Here is a 19,080-nt window from a genome sequence, read left to right on the forward strand (position 1 = left end):
ACTCCTTGGAAGGAAACTTATGACCAACCTAGATAGCATATTAGAAAGCAGAGACATTACTTTGCCAACAAAGGTCCATCTAGTCAAGGCTATGGTTTTTCCAGTGGTCATGTATGGATGTGAAAGTTGGACTGTGAAGAAAGCTGAGCACCAAAGAATTGATGCTTTTGAACTGTGGTGTTGGAGAAGACTCTTGAGAGTCCTTTGGACTGCAAGGAGACCCAACCAGTCCATTCTAAAGGAGATTAGTCCTGGGTGTTCTTTGGAAGGACTGGATGCTAAAGCTGAAACTCCAGTACTTTGGCCACCTCATGCGAAGAGTTGACTCATTGGAAAAGACTCTGATGCTGGGAGGGATTGGGGGCAAGAGGAAAAGGGGATGACAGAGGATGAGATGGCTGGATGGCATCACCAACTCGATGGACGTGAGTTTGAGTGAACTCCGGGAGTTGGTGATGGACAGGGAGGCCTGGTGTGCTGCAATTCATGGGGTCACAAAGAGTCGGACACCACTAAGCGACTGAACTGAACTGATAGCTTTCTTTTACATTAAGTGGACGTTTTTAAATAGAACATCTTAATTTTAAATAACTTTCTCACTAAATTTGTTTTTTTTTCAGTGATTTCCTTAGTGGTTGCTGCTGCTGCTGCTGCTGCTGCTAAGTCACTTCAGTCGTGTCGGACTCCGTGAGACCCCATAGACGGCAGCCTACCAGGCTTCCCCGTCCCTGGGATTCTCCAGGCAAGAACACTGAAGTGTGCCACTTCCTTCTCTGATGCGTGAAAGTGAAAAGTGAAAGTGAAGTTGATCATCGTGTCCCACCCTCAGCAAGACCTTAACATATATATCTTATCAGAGTCTGCTTCAGATTTATACTAACAATTTCAATGGAATATAGGACTTTACACCTATACAGGTCTATTCCTTTCCCCTTTTCAATGCTATTGTTATACAGATCTACATGTTTCAACAATTATTTCTTAGAATATTTTTTCTACTCCTTGCTCTCTCACCTCTCCTTCTATCACCCTCATTGCATGTATGCTGAGCCATCTAATGGTATCTCACATTTCTCTGATGATCTCCTAATTTTTCATTTTTGCTGTTGTGCCCTCTAATGAATCTTTCTTTTCAGTTTTTGTACTTTCCAATCCAGAATTTACATTTGCCTTTTTTTGGGGAGTTGGGGCGGGGGGAGGTGGGCGGATAATTGCTTTATAATGTTATGATGGTCTATGCCATACATCAACATGAATCAGTCATAATTATATGTATACATGTCTCTTTCCTTAAAAGGAAACGGGGACGACAGAGGATGAGATGGCTAGATGGCATCACTGACTCGATGGACGTGAGTCTGAGTGAACTCTGGGAGTTGGTGATGGACAGGGAGGCCTGGCGTGCTGCGGTTCATGGGGTCACAAAGAGTCAGACACGACTGAGCGACTGAACTGACTGACTGACTGACTTCTTTATTGATATTCTCCACTTAATGAAATACTGATGTTTTTAATCTGTTTTCACAAGGCAGTTTCTTCTGCCTGCTTTTCTCCCTATCAGACTTCCCAGCTTCTTTGTATGCTTCAAATTTTCTTGTTGTTGTTGGAAACTGGCTATTTTAGATAATACGTGGTAGCAACTCTGGGAGCTGGTTGATCGCCTTTCCCTTCCCTAGGGGTTGATTACTGTTATTTGCTTATTTGTTTAGTGACTGGGTTATTTTGGCCAAGTCCGTTCTCTCCTCTCACCTCATGGTATAAAGGCTCTGATACTGCTCCCCAGATGGTGCAGTCCTGGGCATGTGGACAGTCACCTCTGGAGAGCAAGTCTCTTGCAGTCACTTTAACTGTCACTGTCCTTGACACACCCAGCTATTAACTTCCATTAATAGCTGGCTGATTGCTCTATTGTTGTCAACAATGCCGTGGGGCACAAACTCTCCACAGACTGATCCAATGAAACTCAGCCTCCTTTAAAGAAACAGTCTTCGAGTTCAGATTTTGAGGTTTGTCTGACCCCAAGAAGGCTCTTCTTCTGCTTCCCTGGTTCTGTCTAGTAAACTAGCCAGCCATGACTTAGCTTACACCTCACATGCATCTACCAGTTGCCTCTGATTTGTTTCACAGCACAGCGTCTAGTGGCTCAGCGGTAAACATTCCACCTGCAAGGCAGGGGATGCACCTAGATAAAGGTTCCATCCTTGGGTTGGGAAGATCCGCTGAAGAGGGCGTGGCAATCCACTCCAGTATTCTTGCCTGGAGGATCTCAAGAACAGAGGTCCATGGGGGTCACACAGAGTCGGACACAACTAAAGCAACTGAGCACTCACTCACCCACAACCTCTATTGTTTTGAGAAAGTCCTTAGGTTTGAATATCCCACAGTCTGTGGCAAATGAAGTCAGCTTCTTTGGGAAGAGATTCTGAGCTGTTTTATGGCCCACTTATTCCCCTGGGCAGAGTCTCTGGGCTGAGGCTCTGGAGCTGAGGGAGGGGACACGGGCATACTTCCGAGCGACACCCACACTTTTGGAGCTAGGTGCCTGGCAGAGTGGGGTCCTGCCACAGCCTCTGCTCTGAGTGGCTCGCCTCTCTGAATGGAACCTCTGCTTCACGCATGAGCTGGAGGGAGGTCTCAGGATGTTTAGCATGCTGTCCCCTTACCTTTCAAGTCAGGATGGGGCTAAAGAGAATATCCACCTCTCCCCTGCACTTGCGTGAAACTTAGGCTCTGTAACAGGTATCTGGGCAGAAACAGAGATGCTAACGTCCCGCACCTCCGAGGAAAGTACAGTGGCCTCCACCTGGGAGCTGGAGAAGAGAGCTCTGTGTTCTCTTCTGCACCCACTTGAGCTCTGGTTTGCTTCAAGATGAACTGAGAAGAGGGAGGAAGAGAGTGAACTGTAGTTCAAACACTGCAGACTCTTTCCTGTTCTTACCAAATTTTCATAAGTTTTAAAAAAATAAGTGTTTTTGTTGTTATTGCTGTTCATTTGCTATATACCCATGGTACCATTTCCAGAGACTTTAAATAGCTCGGTTTTTTTGGAGGAGGGGTTTAATGATTTTTTTCACTAACTTTACTGTGAAGCAGATCCACAGAGCTCCACATGTTGCCATGCTAGAAATGGAACCCTATATACTTCTTAACTTAGTCAATGTATCGGATGTATTTCTCCAGGGAATAAAAGACTTGTTAAGCACTGAATGTTCTTTAAGCACCACAATGTTCTTTGATCCTGGTATTTTTTGACTCTATCATTGATCAGAAGTGATAAACAGGGACTTCCCTGGCAGTCCAATGGTTAAGACTCCACGCTTCCACTGAAGAGGGCATGGGTTTAATCCCTAGTTGGAGAACTAAGATCCCACATGCCTCATGGTGTGGGGAAAAGAAATTAATTAATTAAAAAATTTAAAATCGCATATATGACTTGCATTATTTTAAAAAACTAAGATCCCACATGCCTCATGGTATAGGGAAAAGAAATTAATTAAATTTTTAAAAATTACATATGTGCCTTGCATTATCTTAAAGAAGAGTGATGAACAGAAACAATGCCCTCTTCATTTTGATGAGCAGTGAGAGACATATTTGAAAAGTATTAATGTACTTTTCTATTTTTCCTTCTGAACATAATCATCTTCAATCAGTCTACCTAAGGTACTCATTTGCTAGTAGAGAGTTTAGAATTTGGTGCAGAAGAATGAAAATAAAAGGTAACATTCAGCTCCCTCCTCAAAAAACTGGATTTTGGAAGCCCACAGTTCGATGAGAGTCAGGATTAACTGAGGGAGAAAAGGCATTCCAAATTTCTTTTCCTTACCATTTAGAATAAAAAAAAAAAGTATAGATCACTCCTCCTTCCCCCCAATCTATGAGGGAAGTTAAACGTGGGGGTTTAGGTAAATGGCAAGAAAAAGGAACATTTAGGGAGAAGAAGAGAAAAGTTTTCAGATATATCTGGATTTCTACTTTGGAGGAAAAGAATTAGGAGGGATGGAGTATTAAACCAAGAAGACAGGTGAGCACAGGAACCTTTGAACCACATTCTTTATTTGGGAATCTAGGAGACCAATACGCAACAGGTCTTCTTCACCACAAGGCAACAACCGGCCTCGCTGAGCGTGGCTGGCAAAAACGGAGAGGAGGACCAGTGAGCGCTCCCAAGCCTCCATCAGACCATATGATGCATGGACACTCAGTGTTGAGCAATCTGCCACGGGTCTGCTGCGGTGGATAAAGGGACTACTTGGCTTGGGCTGGAGATGGACTTCCAGGCCAGCAGTTGAATAGAAGGCAGAGCACTGGACTTCCCTGGAGGTCCAGTGGTTAAGAATCTGCCTGTCCACGCAGGGGACATGGATTCAACTACTGATCCGGGAAAATTCCACATGCTGCAGGGCAAGTAAGCCTGTGAACCACAGCTCCTGAGCCCGCAGACCCTAGAGCCCGTGCTCTGCAACAAGAGAAGCCACAGCAGTGAGAAGCCCATGCACTGCAGCCAGAGAGGAGCCCCCACTCGCCACAACTACAGAAAACCCGTGCCCAGCAACGAGGACCCAGTGCAACCAAACAAATACACTTAATAAATACATAAATCTCAAGGGAGCGCCATCAAGGTGCAGGAAGAAGTAGAAGTTTTCAAGGCAGGAGTTAACAATAGGGTTAAAACCCTGAGCGTAACAGCGAGCGCTCAATGACAGGAAGCCCAGGAGGTCCATGTCACCTTATCGAGCTGACCAAGTTCAGCGGCATCACCTTGCTTGTACGCCACTGTCACGGTCGGCTAGGGCTGCCACGGCAAGATGCCATCAACTACAGAAATGTATTTTCTCACAGATCTAGAGACTGGGAAGTCCAAGATCAAGTTACTAGACAGTTGAGTTTCTTGTGAGAGCCCTCTTCCTGACTTGCAGAAGCCTTCTTCCCGTGCCCTCTCATGGCCCTCCTTGGTGCATACACATGGAGAGAAAGAAAGAAATGGATCTCCCCCCTTCCCTTCCTCCAATTATAAGGCCCCAATCCTATAAAATTAGGATTCTTACCCTGATGGCCTCATTTAGCCTTGTTACTGTCAGTCATCCAGTCATGTCCAACTTTTTGTGACCCCATGGACTGTAGCCCCACCAGGCTCCTCTGTCCATGGGATTCTCCAGGCAAGAACACTGGAGTGAGTAGCCATGTCCTTCTTCAGGGGATCTTCTGGACCCAGGGATCAAACCCAGGTCTGCTGCACTGCAGATTCTTTACCGTCTGAGCCACGAGGGAAGCTCCATATAGCCTTAAGTGAAAGTCAGTCAGTCATGTCTGACTCTTTGCAACCCAGGCCAGAATACTGGAGTGGGTAGCCTTTCCCTTCTCCAGGGGATCTTTCTAACCCAGGGACCGAACCCAGGTTTCTTGCATTGCAGGCAGATTCTTTACCAGCTGAGCTATCAGGGAAGCCCCCTTCAGTTCAGTTCAGTTGCTCAGTCATGTCCGACTCTTTGCAACCCCATGAATCACAGCACGCCAGGTCTCCCTGTCCATCACCAGCCCCCAGAGTTCACCCAAACTCATATGCATTGAGTCGGTGATGCCATCCAGCCATCTCATCCTCTGTCGTCCCCTTCTCCTCCTGCCCCCAATCCCTCCCAGCATCAGAGTCTTTTCCGATGAGTCAACTCTTCACGTGAGGTGGCCAAAGTACTGGAGTTTCAGCTTTAGCATCAGTCCTTCCAATGAACACCCAGGACTGGTCTCCTTTAGAATGCACTGGTTGGATCTCCTTGCAGTCCAAGGGACTCTCAAGAGTCTTCTCCAACACCACAGTTCAAAAGCACCAATTCTTCGGTGCTCCGCTTTCTTCACAGTCCAACTCTCACATCCATACATGACCACTGGAAAAACCATAGCCTTGACTAGACGGACCTTTGTTGGCAAAGTAACGTCTCTGCTTTTCAATATGCTGTCTAGGTTGGTCATCACCTCCTTAAAGCAGTATTTTCACATATAGTCACACTAGGGGTTAGGGCTTCCCTGTTCCTGTTTCTGACCTAATTTTCTACCTGTTAAAACCCATTCTACCAAGTACCTTGCGTCTCTCCAACAAACCCCTTTTCTGTTTCAGTTAACCAGAGTTACTTTCTACTGTTGGCAACCAGGGACCCAGACTGGTCAGAAATTTGTATCAGGAGACAGTCACTCAGGAAACTGGTACTGGTTATTTGTCCTCATAGGGGCTAAAAAAAATATGAAAATTCAGACTTCAGGAATGGGAATCTGTCAGCTATAACAAATAACTAGATAATTTTTCTTCTGTGGTGACCTTTAATGAAGTGTCCATTGAAAAGAAGGATTTAAGGGATCAAACTGTCATTGAAATTGAAGAGTGTGAACAGCATGAAGAATCTAAGGATGCTATGCTAGGGTGAGGTGGCTGCTTCTAATGAGACTGGAGGGCTTAAAGACGAGATGACAGGCTTAGATCTCTATATTTTGGCTCAAGGCATAGACCTGGGGGATTTCTCTGGTTGTGATAATTTTCTACATACATGTCTGCCAAAATGCAACACAAATGTAAAACTCTGTGGGTGCCTGGAGAAAGCCCACTGAATCTCCAGCCTTACCAAGTCACTTACATGACAGTGGCAGTACTGATCTGGAAATAATGAAAAACTGAACACAGCAGAGAACACAGATGTCTGGAAGTACCCCCTCCAGCCACACTCTATACCAAGCCTTTTTTTGACAGCCAAAGAAGACCCACTTGCTCTTTGCATCGTCATCTTCTTTTATCTTATGACATCTTCATCTTCCTAAACCAGAAAGCTGGCTTTATCTACAGACCTTGATAATCTCACTCAACACAAGGCTTTATCTACAGACCTTGATAATCTCACTCAATACAAGGTATCATGCTCACAGGACCTGGAGAGTAAGCTGGATTGGTACTTTCAATACTTTGATAAGACACAAGCAGGCTAGATGATGGGCTTCCCTGGTGGCTCAGTGGTAAAGAATCCACCTGCAATGCAGGAGTTGCAGGAGACAAAGGTTGGATCCCTGGGTTGGGAAGATCCCCTGGAGGAGGGCATGGCTACCCATTCCAGTATTCTTGCCTGGAGAATCCCATGGACAGAAGAACCTGGCAGGCTACAATCCACAAGGTTGGAAAAAGTCAGACACAAGTGAAGCGACTGAGCACTCATGCAAAGCAGGCTAAAGGATGGGAGCAAAAGATTTGAAAATATAGAGACCTGCTACTTCAGGAAAGCTTCTACGAGTCTAGTGGTCAAAAGCGCCAATGCTTATGGCAAATATCTTCCTTCTCTAATACGAACAGTTGTCAGGCTTGGTGGGCCATTTTGGCCTTTGCAGGCAACGTATCCAAAATTTGCATGCACTTTATTCAACCCATGTACCAGGTGCCTCAAAAGGCTTCTGCTTCTAATAGCTATATACCTAGAAATTCTGTGGAACAAAATTTCCAATGATGCCCAACGTGTCTGTGGAAAAGCAGACAAAGAGCTCTGAAGGGGAATCCAAAACAGATGCCTAGATCTTAGAGCTCCAGTAGAGGCTCTGCATTTTGTTGTTAATACTCTCCTTTTGAGAGATAGGCATTCATGTTCCCAACAAGTGGACCCAAGTAGAGACACAAATGGACAAGGCATTATGAACTGGAGCGTTGTCTAGTCCATCTGGCCGTAAAGTCAGGTGGTCCACCATCAGCTCATCAGCAGGCACTCTAGACTGAGTTGCAGAAGCAGTCTCCGTGAGCCAGCTGCCCACCCTGTCACGTCATTACTCCTTTGGCTCTCTCGCTCCTCTCCCAGCCTAATGAGAAACGGCCTGTGACTAGCTGAAAACCTTTGAGTCTGGACTCTGGAAACTTCTAGGTGATAGGCTGGCAAAAGCCAGACGTGGACTGCTGACAGTACACCTCCGTTTATGTGGAGGCCTGAAGTTTAGTGCAGAGGAAAAACCTCTACAATTTCACCTGGAAAAGAATTTTGATCTGTGTATCTCATTGCCCGCTTTAGTTGGAAGAATAGATTGTTTGAGAAAGGGCTCTATCCAAAACTAATCCGTGAGCAGTAACTGAGAGGTCACAATTAGAGGATACAAATATAAAAGATTAAGGAAAGAGGCACACGGCGGGACCTTTCAACATATACCCAGAGTGACAGAATACTTATGTACAATCAAAAGTTACCCACTGCGGGGATTTTCCTGTGGTCTAGTGCTTAGGAGTCCACCTTCCAATGCAGGGGATGCAGGTTCGATCCCCGGGCTGGGAACTAAAGTCCCACATGCCACAGGGCAAGTAAACACACACACAAGTAGAGAGAAGCCTATGCGCCATAACTAGGGAAGCCCGTGGGCTGCAACAAACATCTCACATGCTGCACCTAAAACCCAACACAGCCAAATAAACATATATATTTTTGTAAAAAAGTTGTATGTGTATATACAAAATGCACCGTGTAACCAACAAGGATCTACCATATAGCACAGGGAACACCGCTCCATACTCTGTAAAGGCCTATATGGGAAAAGAAATCTAAAAACAGTGGGTATACGTATATACATAACTCACTCACTCTGCTGTACACCTGATACGTCACTGCAAGTCAACGATACTTCAATCAAATTATTTTTAAAGTTACGCACTGTGAAGGAGGCTTCTGAGGTTGAATAGTTGATATATTCTATTTCTAAACACCAGTTATTCGGTGTCCACCTGCACAAGGTCTTGCTCAGTGGACTCATAAAGTATCTATAGCTATAAGTATGTACATCAAGGCTACACAAGGGCACAGTTGCCCTAACTCAAGATGCCTTGGCTACTGCCCAACCAGAGATCAATCAAAATTCCCAATATTGAACCATATCTCATAAGAAGAACCAGACAGGCTGATCACATTTTTCTGTGGTGTAGTGGGGAATCAACTTGCTTTCACTAGACTAACTGCTTATTCTGGATTTTTCCCCTTACCTGGCATGCTTCTCCTAGGTTTGCTGCTGGTAGACTTACTGAAAATATTTTATACTTTAAGTTTTGGCTATCTTCTTGACAATGAGCTTCTTAGCCTGACTTCTGAGTCTGTCTTTTCAATCATCATGTTGATTCTGTGACTTACATATTATCCTTCTACTCAAACTCTTTCCTGCTTAAATTCAGTTCAGTTCATTTGCTCAGTTGTGTCTGACTCTCTGCGACCCCATGGACAGCAGCACGTCAGGCCTCCCTGTCCATCACCAACTACCAAAGCCTACTCAAACTCATGTCCATCAAGTCGGTGATGCCATCCAACCATCTTATCCTCTGTTACCCCTTCTCCTCCCACCTTCAATCTTTCCCAGCATCAGGGCCTTTTTCCAATGAGTCAGTTCTTCACATAAGGTGGCCAAAGTATTGGAGTTTCAGCTTCAACATCAGTCGTTCCAATGAATATTCAGGACTGATCTCCTTTAGGATGGACTAGTTGGATCTCCTTGCAGTCCAAGAGACTCTCAAGAGTCTTCTCCAACACCACAGTTCAAAAGCATCAGTTCGTCAGCACTCAGCTTTCTTTATAGTCCAACTCTCACATCCATACGTGACTACTGGAAAAACTATAGCTTTGACTAGACGGACCTTTGTTGGCAAAGTAATGCTTCTGCTTTTTAATATGCTGTCTAGGTTGGTCATAGCTTTTCTTCCAAGGAGCAAGCATCTTTTAATTTCATGGCTGCAGTCTCCATCTGCAGTGATTTTGGAGCCCCAAAAAATAAAGTCTATCACTGTTTCCATTGTTTCCCCATCTATTTGCCATGAAGTGATGGGACCAAATGTCATGATCTTTTTTTTCTGAATGTTGAGTTTTAGGCCAACTTTTTCACTCTCCTCTTTTACTTTCATCAAGAGGCTTTTTAGTTCCTCTTCACTTTCTGCCATAAGGGTGGTGTCATCTGCGTATCTGAGGTTATTGATATTTCTCCCAGCAATCTTGATTCCAGCTTGTGCTTCATCCAGCCCATCATTCCACATGATGTACTCTGCATATAAGTGAAATAAGCAGGGTGACAATATACAGCTTTGACGTATTCCTTTCCTGATTTGGGACCAGTCTGTTATTCCATGTCTGGTTCTAACTGTTGCTTCTTGACCTGCATATACATTTCTCAGAAAGCAGGTAAGGTGGTCTGGTGTTCCCATCTCTTTCAGAATTTTCCACAGTTTATTGTGATCCATACAGTCAAAGGCTTTGGCATAGTCAATAAAGCAGAAGTAGAAGTTATTCTGGAATTTTCTTGCTTTTTCAATGATCCAATGGATACTGGCAATTTGATCTCTGGTTCCTCTGCCTTTTCTAAAACCAGCTTGAACATCTGGAAGTTCACAGTTCACGTATTGGTGAAGCCTGGCTTGGAGAATTTGGGGCATTACTTTCCTAGCATGTGCTGCTGCTGCTGCGTCACTTCAGTCGTGTCCAATTCTGTGCGACCCCATAGACGGCAGCCAACCAGGCTTCCCGTCCCTGGGATTCTCCAGGCAAGAACACTGGAGTGGGTTGCCATTTCCTTCTCCAATGCATGAAAGTGAAGTCACTCAGTCATGTCCGACTCTTAGCGACCCCATGGACTGCAGCCCACCAGGCTCCTCCGTCCACGGGATTTTCCAGGCAAAAGTACTGGAGTGGGGTGCCATTGCCTTGTGAGATGAGTGCAATTGTGCAGTAGTTTGAGCATTCTTTGGGATTGGAATGAAAACTGACCTTTTCCAGTCCTGTGGCCACTGCTGAGTTTTCCAAATTTGCTGGCATATTGAGTGCAGCACTTTCGCAGCACTGTCTTTTAGGATTTGAAATAGCTCAACTGGAATTCCATCACCTCCACTAGCTTTGTTCAGAGTGATGCTTCCTAAGGCCCACTTGACTTCACATTCCAGGATGTCTGGCTCTAGGTCAATGATCACACCATCGTGGTTATATGGGTCATGAAGATCTTTTTTGTATAGTTCTTCTGCTTAAATTAACCACAGTTCTTTTGCATTTGAAACCATAAATTCTGGGGCACCTCCTCCAATCTCATACCCTTAGACCTACCTCTCTTTTATTTCTTCCATCATCCAGCTCATAAGGCAAACAGTTGGGGGTACTCTATGAGCTAAGTGAGGTCATCCATTCATTTCCACACCAAATATTAGGCACTATGCAGGCATCAGTGATACAGGGAACTGATGTGTCCATAACCAGGTTCATGAGAACCTCTGAGAAGGGATGCCTTGGAGATCAACAAAATTGGATTTGTAAATGGACTTGGGGGAAGCAATTAGTGATCTATGATTACATGTTAACTTGATATTAGGTCTATAATTTAGATATTAGTTAAATGTGCTTAGAAAATCCACCTGAACATGTAAGCCTTGGAGTCAGGGAAAAAAAAATCTCACAGCTGCTTTCGTGTTAATTTGAGCTTCTAGGTCCTTAGCTTTAGTTAAGCTTCTTATCTTCCTTGCTCTGAAGATACCTTCAGTTGTATGAAAAACTAAAGGGATGGAGCCATCACAACTTTAAAAGGACAATGTTTTTATTTTATGCAAAATCTTTTACTTCTGAATGCCATGCATCTACAAAGCATATTAACTCTTGACAGTCTAAAAGCAATTCACCCATGCTTAAATAAAATTCTCAAACTATCTTCCTAAAATACAACAATTTGAGACTTCCCTGGTGGGTCAATGGATAAGAATGCACCTACCAATGCAGGGGATACGGGTTTGATCCCTGGTCCGGGAAGATTTCACATGCTTTGGGCAACTGAAGCCTGTGTGCTACGACTCCTGAAGCCCAGGTACCTAGGGCCTGTTCTCCACAACGAGAGAGACCACCACAATAAGAAGCCCACCCTCCGCAACTAGGGAAAGTCCACATACAAGGAAGACCTGGTGCGGCCAATGTATAAATCATTCTTTTAAAACAGCAGTTTGTTTTTTAGTACAGTACTGTGGCCAAAATGCAACATATATGTAAGTTCCCAGGGCGCCCTAGGGCTATCTTGCTCACTGACTCTCCCCTCTCTGTAGAGCTGTAGATTATAGTTGTCGTTGTTCAGTCACTGTGCCCACTCTCTGTGACCCCGTGGACTGTAGCACTTCTTCCCTTGTCCTTGACCATCTATTGGAGTTTGCTCAAATTCATGTCCATTGAGTCATCCAACCATCTCTGCATTTAGTCTTTTTATTACATTTCTGATTTCATTTTTAGTTGTTATTTGGTGCCCTTCTATGTTTCAATGGGAGGAATATTCTGAATAAATGAGCTCATTTGACTATTATTTGACTGTACCATCTCTGGGGCTCTCACTAGGTGCTTTTTAAAAATAAAAAGCATGAGGTTTTTAGCATGAGGTTTCTCCTTTGGAATATCAAGACTGACTGGCAGCTAAGCCAATCCAATATCTATTTTAGTGTCTAATATAAACCAAATAAATCATGAATGCTCTCCTGACCAATAGATGGAAAGGTGGTTGGGAGATAGGAAAAACAATTTTAACTAGAAAAATGTGTCTATTTGATAAAAATAATACCTAAATAGTATCATCTGAGATATCTGTGCTCCTTAGATAGCACTTCCTCCCCCCTCTTTTCTTTTTTTTGTCTTTCAAGAGTTTTGCCAAGCAGATATGAGATTAACATTGCTAAAGAAAACTAATATCCCAAGACAGAATCTTTCTGTTACTAATCTTGTTAGCACTGGGCCTGGAGCCTCTACAGCTTCTTCTGAGAGAGGACTAACACTTCAACCAAGTGTCAAAAGAGAAAGAGCAGGTATATTTTAAGGAAGCAAAACGTGGCAGATGTCACCATCTCCCTGGAAGAGTGTCGGTTCTTATCTAAAAAACAGAGCTAAAAATAAGATGAGCGTGTGTCACCTTCACTAGGGAGTTTTAATTTGCATCCAGATGCCACCATGGCTTGTCATGCTTCTTTAAACAGTAAGCTCAGAAAAGGCGTGTTAAGGTCCAGGAAACTGGGATCCAGTTGGAAGCCAAGGTTATGACACCATATCCTGTCTTCTCCCAAGCCACCTCCAGGTGTTTCAGGCTTGGCTTCAATTAGGAAATAAGAACTGTCCCATTTCGAACTTTAGGTTCCAAATCAGTATTCCCACTTAGATTCTTTGGAAGATGTCTTTACGTGTCAACTTTGTATCAAAGAGTTATGTTCTTGGGACCACCAACTTGTAGGAGGACTTAGAATTCAACACTGCAGTTTAGAACTCAAATCTTTTTTTTTTTTAATTCATTTATTTATTTTTAACTTTTGATTTTGTATTAAAGTATAGTCAATTAACAATGTTGTGATAGTTGTGTTGGGTGAATAGCAAAGGGACTCAGCCACACATACACATGTGTCCATTCTCCCCCAAACTCCCCTCCCATCCAGGCTGCCACATAACATTGAGCAGGGTTACCTGTGCTATACAGTGGGAAGAACACAAAGCTTAATTCTGATCTCTCATTACTTCATGAAGAAGGACAGGGGGCAGCAGAAGTGTAGATAACTAACAAGGAGGTCATACGTGGTCTTCAGCAGTCCTTTGGGCAACATGAAGACAGGGTACAAGGACTGAATATCCTTGCATCTAAATTACTGACTGCGTGGATCACAACAAACTGTGGAAAATTCTTAAAGAAATGGGAATACCAGACCAAGTTACCTGCCTCCTGAGAAAACTGTATACAGTTAAAGAAGCAATAGTTAGAACCAGACATGGAACAACAGACTGGTTCCAAACTGGGAAAGGAGTGTGACAAAGCTGTATATTGTAACCCTGCTTGTTTAACTTGTATGCAGAGTACATCATGCTAAATGCCAGGCTGGGTGAAGCTCAAGCTGGAATAAAGACTTACAGGACAAATACCAATGACTTCAGATATGCAGATGACACCACCTTTATGGGAGAAAGCCAAGGGGAACTAAAGAGCCTCTCGATGAAGGTGAAAGAGGAGGGTGAAAAGGCTGGCTTAAAACTCAACATTCAAAAAATACAAAGATCATGGCATCTGGTCCCATCACTTCATGGCAAACAGATGGATAAAAAATGGAAACAATGGCAGATTTTGTTTTCTTGGGCTTCAAAATCACTGTGGATGGTGACTGCAGCCATGAAATTTAAAAGATGCTTGCTCCTTGGAAGAAAATAATGACAAACCTAGTCAGTGTGTTGAAAGGCAGAGACATCACTTTGTTGACAAAGGTCCAGACAGTCAAAGCTATGGTTTATCCAGTAGTCATGTACAGATGTGAGACTGGACCATAAAGAAGGCTGAGCACTAAAGAACCGATACTTTTGAAGTGTGTTGCTGGAGAAGATTTTTGAGAGTCCCTTGGACTGCAAGGAGATCCAACCAGTCCATCCTAAAGGAAATCAGTCCTGAATAGTCATTCAAAGGACTGATGCTGAAGCTGAAGCTCCAATACTTGGGCCACCTGATGCGAAGAGCCGACTCACTGGAAAAGACCCTGAAGCTGGGAAAGATTGAGGGCAGGAGGAGAAGGGGGCAGCAGAAAATGAAATGGTCAGATGGCATCACCGACTCACTGGACCTGATGTTGAGCAAATTCCGAGAGATGGTGAAGGACAGGGAAGCCTGGCGTGCTGCAGTCCATGGGGTCACAGAGTTGGACATGACTTAGCAACCGAACAACTACGGACCATGAAGGGAGAACCCAGAGGGGTTCCTACAACTGCCTCTAATATGACAGGATGAGGCTTACTTGAGGACTTAGCCTGCTGCGAGTACAACTTCGATCCTGTCCAGTCAGCTAACATTTTCTTAGATATAGCTGAACTCACAAAAGGAGGAGCGTCTACAAAGTCATCATGAACCTGGAGGAGTTCTCCACAAGTCAGGGAGGTCTCCTCACCCCAGCCCCTCTGCCTGGCCACAGTGAAGCGGAGATCAGGTTGGCTGCGGGTCTCAGAGCCCGACCTGCACCACGATGGACCGCTGGAGGCCTGAGCCGGCCAGTTCAGGAGCCACTAGCCCCCTGCGGCTACTGAGCAGTGAGGTATGGTTAAAGCAACTGAAAAACGGCATTTTATAATTTAACTTGAAAGTTAAACATTTGATCCCATTATTAAACAGCTTCCAAATGCGTTTGAACAACAGTGGCACAGGAATCTACTTTCTCAACTGTAAATTTCATGGAAGCTTTATTACAGTTCAAGTACTTTCAAGGAAAAGTTAGTGTTTGAATTGGGATACGCTGTGTCAAATACAAACCAGATTCTGAAGATTTAATATAAAAAAGAATGTATAATATCTCATTGATAATTTTTATGTTGATTACATGTTAGAATAATTTTTTAACCTACTAGGTTAAACAAAGCATTGTTAAAATGAATAATGGTTCATTACGTTTTTATTGCGCAGTACTGGACTAGTTTATCCTGGGAAAATATCTCTATACTTGAAGCATCTATATTGAGTATATGCCAGAGAGGATGGAAAGCCAAGTTAGAAATTACCCTCAAACAGCCAAGAAAATATACTTTTTCAAAGTACAAAGATGAAACAAAGGCCTTCCTCAGCCACCTTCCTACACACCCGTTCCAAGTTCAAAGTACTTTAAACAGCATCTCTGCAGAGTAAAAACTTGATGACTGCTCTGCTCTATCCTGGGCCAAGACGGGCTGCCTCGGCGGTTTTCTTCAGGTCTCACAACTATATCATGCTTCCAGCAGTAATACCTACACCAGCCTGGGGAATGAAATAGAAGCCTGGTGGAAACAGGAACACTGAACTCTTCTCCTCGCACAATTGTACTCTCATGACTGTTCCTAATAAACCCCCAAAACCGGTGCAGCCTTAACGCATGCATCATACTCCAATCTCCCCAATACAATGAGCATTTTCCCTTCTTTCTTATTCCTCTAGAATTATCTCATCCTTCGTTTCTTCCACTGATATCTGTTGAGCCCTTTGTGCCAAGCACTGCACTGGGCATGGAGGTAAAGAACACACACCTTCTAAATGTCCATTAACAGAGGAATGGATAAAGAAGATGTGGCACATATATATAATGGAATATCACTCAGCCATAAAAAGAACAAAACAATGCCATTTGCAGCAACATGAACAAACCTAGAGATGATCATACTAAATAAAGTCAGTCAGATAAAGAAAGTCAAACATCATATGATACTGCTTATATGTGGAATCTTAAAAAAGAAAAGGGTACAAATGAAGTTATCTACAAAACAGAAATGAAGTAACAGATGTAAAAAATAAACTGATGGTTACCGAAGTTAAGGGAGGTGAGGGATAAGCTAGAAGTGTGGATTGACTACTTCTACTATGAATATATACAAACTAGACAACCAGTAAGGACCTACTGTATATCACAGGAAACTCTACTCAAAACTCTGTATTCTACATGAGAAAAGAGTCTAAAAAGAGTGGATATATGTATATGTGTAACTGATTTACTCTGCTGCGCACCTCAAGCTAACACAACATTGTAAATTGACTATACTCCAATGAAATTTTTTTTAAAAAAGAACATACACCTTGCCTTCAAGAAGATCAAACCAAAAAGGAAGATATTTAAGTAATAATAAAGTATATTTTAAATAAATTAAATAATGGCTTGATAAGGGGAAGACAGACTGTCCTCAAGGTATAAGAAGAGATGTCAACCAGAAGTAGAATTACTAGAGAGCTGGCCCTTGTTTGTGGTCCAAAAGGAAAGTAAACAGGAAAGACGGCATTCAAGGCATAGAGACAGTACACACAGGCCGTGTGGAGGCCTGAGGCTGCACGATGCCTTGGAAAATGCAAGCGGTTTGGTCTCTCTTGGATATATGAAAGGAGGCATGAGAAGGAAACTAAGGGAGAGGAGGCGGCCAATACAGGGCCACTAAGTTCCCATTTATAAGATATGATAAAGAGAAAAGGAAGATCAAAGAACGCTTCAAACAATCAACACCTTATGTCAGTTTGCACCTCCTCCCTCCAGATGGGCTTACATTTTCCCAGCAAGTTAAGAAGCTCTCCTTCTCCTGGGGGTCACTACAGAACTTGGCATTTCTGAGATGTCTGGTCTCATCCTTGTCATTCAAAGCATCTGTCAGGTGCCTAGGATGGGCCAGTCACTTTTCCCGCTGTAGTAGAGACACAGAAGACTGGCATCCTAACTAACATCAATACCTCACGGACAATCAAGGGAGAGGTTAATATTAATAACACAAAGCAGCTGTAGTTTGGAAGGGAACCATTTTTTCCCCCCTTTCTTATTACCTGGGAATAAAAAGCATGTGTCTAAAATGTTTTGGGGACAGAGATATCCTGCTCCCCAAATCACTATTACCTATTCTCAGCTTTCTTCCTCTGCAACTAATGACCTAAGCAGGGAGGGAAGATCTAAACTTGTATTGAAAAACCAGTGTTCACGCAGACAACATTCCTAAATCTTTCTGCTTTAAATCATTCTCTGGACTGTTTCTCATAACAGGTCATTACGAGCACAAATTAAGAGAATGTTCATTATAGTACATAGTGGTGAAAAGAGGCTTAAGCCTGGGCAAGTCCACAGTACCTTCCCTTCCATTTTAAAGAGTAAAATGAGAACACGTCAAAAACTGAATGCATGAGAACTCCATTAGATGCAGAATAGATCAACGCTCTGAGATCACTGGTTTAAATACTGTTAAATTTTCCATAGTTGCATAATGACTTAAAAAATAATCAGCATTCCTTCATACACCATGGGCAGTAACGAGCTAAAATGGATCTTATGGGCACCACAGCTTTAAGTATTTTATCCATCCAAGAGCCTCACTGGGTCATAAAACTCAGTAGTTCATTGTTTCCTGACCCTGAACGGCTGCAGTCGCCATGAAACCAGTGCCATGGCCCAAACTCCCACACTGGAAGCCAACTCAAACCAGCCACGTGGAAGAGCCTCCCATTCTGCCTCTGTTGGCTCCCTTCACACTGCAGGTGAAAGGGGGTCGTGGGGCACCCCTGTCAGCTAGCGTCTGGACCACTCAGGTAGCCAGAGAATCATCTGAGGTGAGCGGACCATTGCTGAACTCAAATCCAAAGTTCTGCCCATCTAAACCTGCTGGGGATTGCTTCACTTCTACAGGGACAGTAGCTCACTTTGAGCTTAAATCTACATTGTGGAATTTAAACCACTGAAATGCCCATCACCATAAAAAACCTCTATGAGCCTTGTTAACAAAACAGAAAGAACTTCTGCCAAGAGCAGAGGAATAAATTCTTTCTTTCCTGCTGCTTGGACCACAGCATAATGAAGGGTCCCCAGCCCTCGCTGCAGTCATAAAACGGAAAGCCCAGCCTCCTTCTTTTGATGTGTTCCAGTTTAAAAGTTTAGAGTCGATGCCTTTTCATCCTTAATTTATCTTCCCTTGTAAATATTTCTGTACCACTTCCAATATCTAAAGTCTACACATTTCCAAAAAACAATTCATTCCTTCTCCAATGTCAATTGTAGAACTTTATGTTATGGGTCAAATTTGGGGCTAAATAAACATACCTCAGGCTACAGTTCTGCAAATACCTCTGGCAGCAAATTAACTCAAACAAATGTTTTGGTTGGGAGGTGAGGTTGTTTTTAATGATCTTGCTGATTTGCCTGGAGACCCAGAGATAGACTGGGTGAACTCCCAAAATCTTTCCCAACTTCGTATTTTCTGCCACGTTTAACGTACACGTCTTTGGTTCGTTGAAATAGTTGGTTTAATATTTCACCACCAGAGGGTGCTACTTGTTAGCTTCTAAAATGCATTTCATAATCACACCTGAAAAATGGAGGCCCTTCAGCCAAAGAATCGTCACCACACCAGCTGGCATTATCCAAGACAGGTTTTCAGAAGGCGTGTAGTGTGGGCAGCACTCTGCTTCAAGGAACCTGATTTCACTTGTCTGTTAATGCTATGGGTTTGAAAACCAAAACTGAAAAGCTCTGTAACTTGCACAAACCAAAGTTCACTGATTTGATACATGCTGTAAACCAAGCAGGCAATGCAAATCATGTTTAATTTTCATGGCTTTTGTATTTAGTACACAACAACAATG

At 43.4% G+C, this 19,080-nt stretch overlaps 1 protein-coding gene across 1 annotated transcript in view; it reads right to left on the bottom strand.

The window, feature by feature from the left end:
* DYNC1I1 (dynein, cytoplasmic 1, intermediate chain 1) overlaps nt 1-19,080 on the bottom strand; it is a 380,358-nt gene that overhangs the window by 265,614 nt on the left and 95,664 nt on the right. The gene's annotated exons all lie outside the window — the stretch shown is intronic.

The sequence above is a fragment of the Bison bison genome, unplaced genomic scaffold (assembly GCF_000754665.1).
Source record: "Bison bison bison isolate TAMUID 2011002044 unplaced genomic scaffold, Bison_UMD1.0 scf7180017864134, whole genome shotgun sequence".
Lineage (NCBI taxonomy): Eukaryota > Metazoa > Chordata > Mammalia > Artiodactyla > Bovidae > Bison > Bison bison.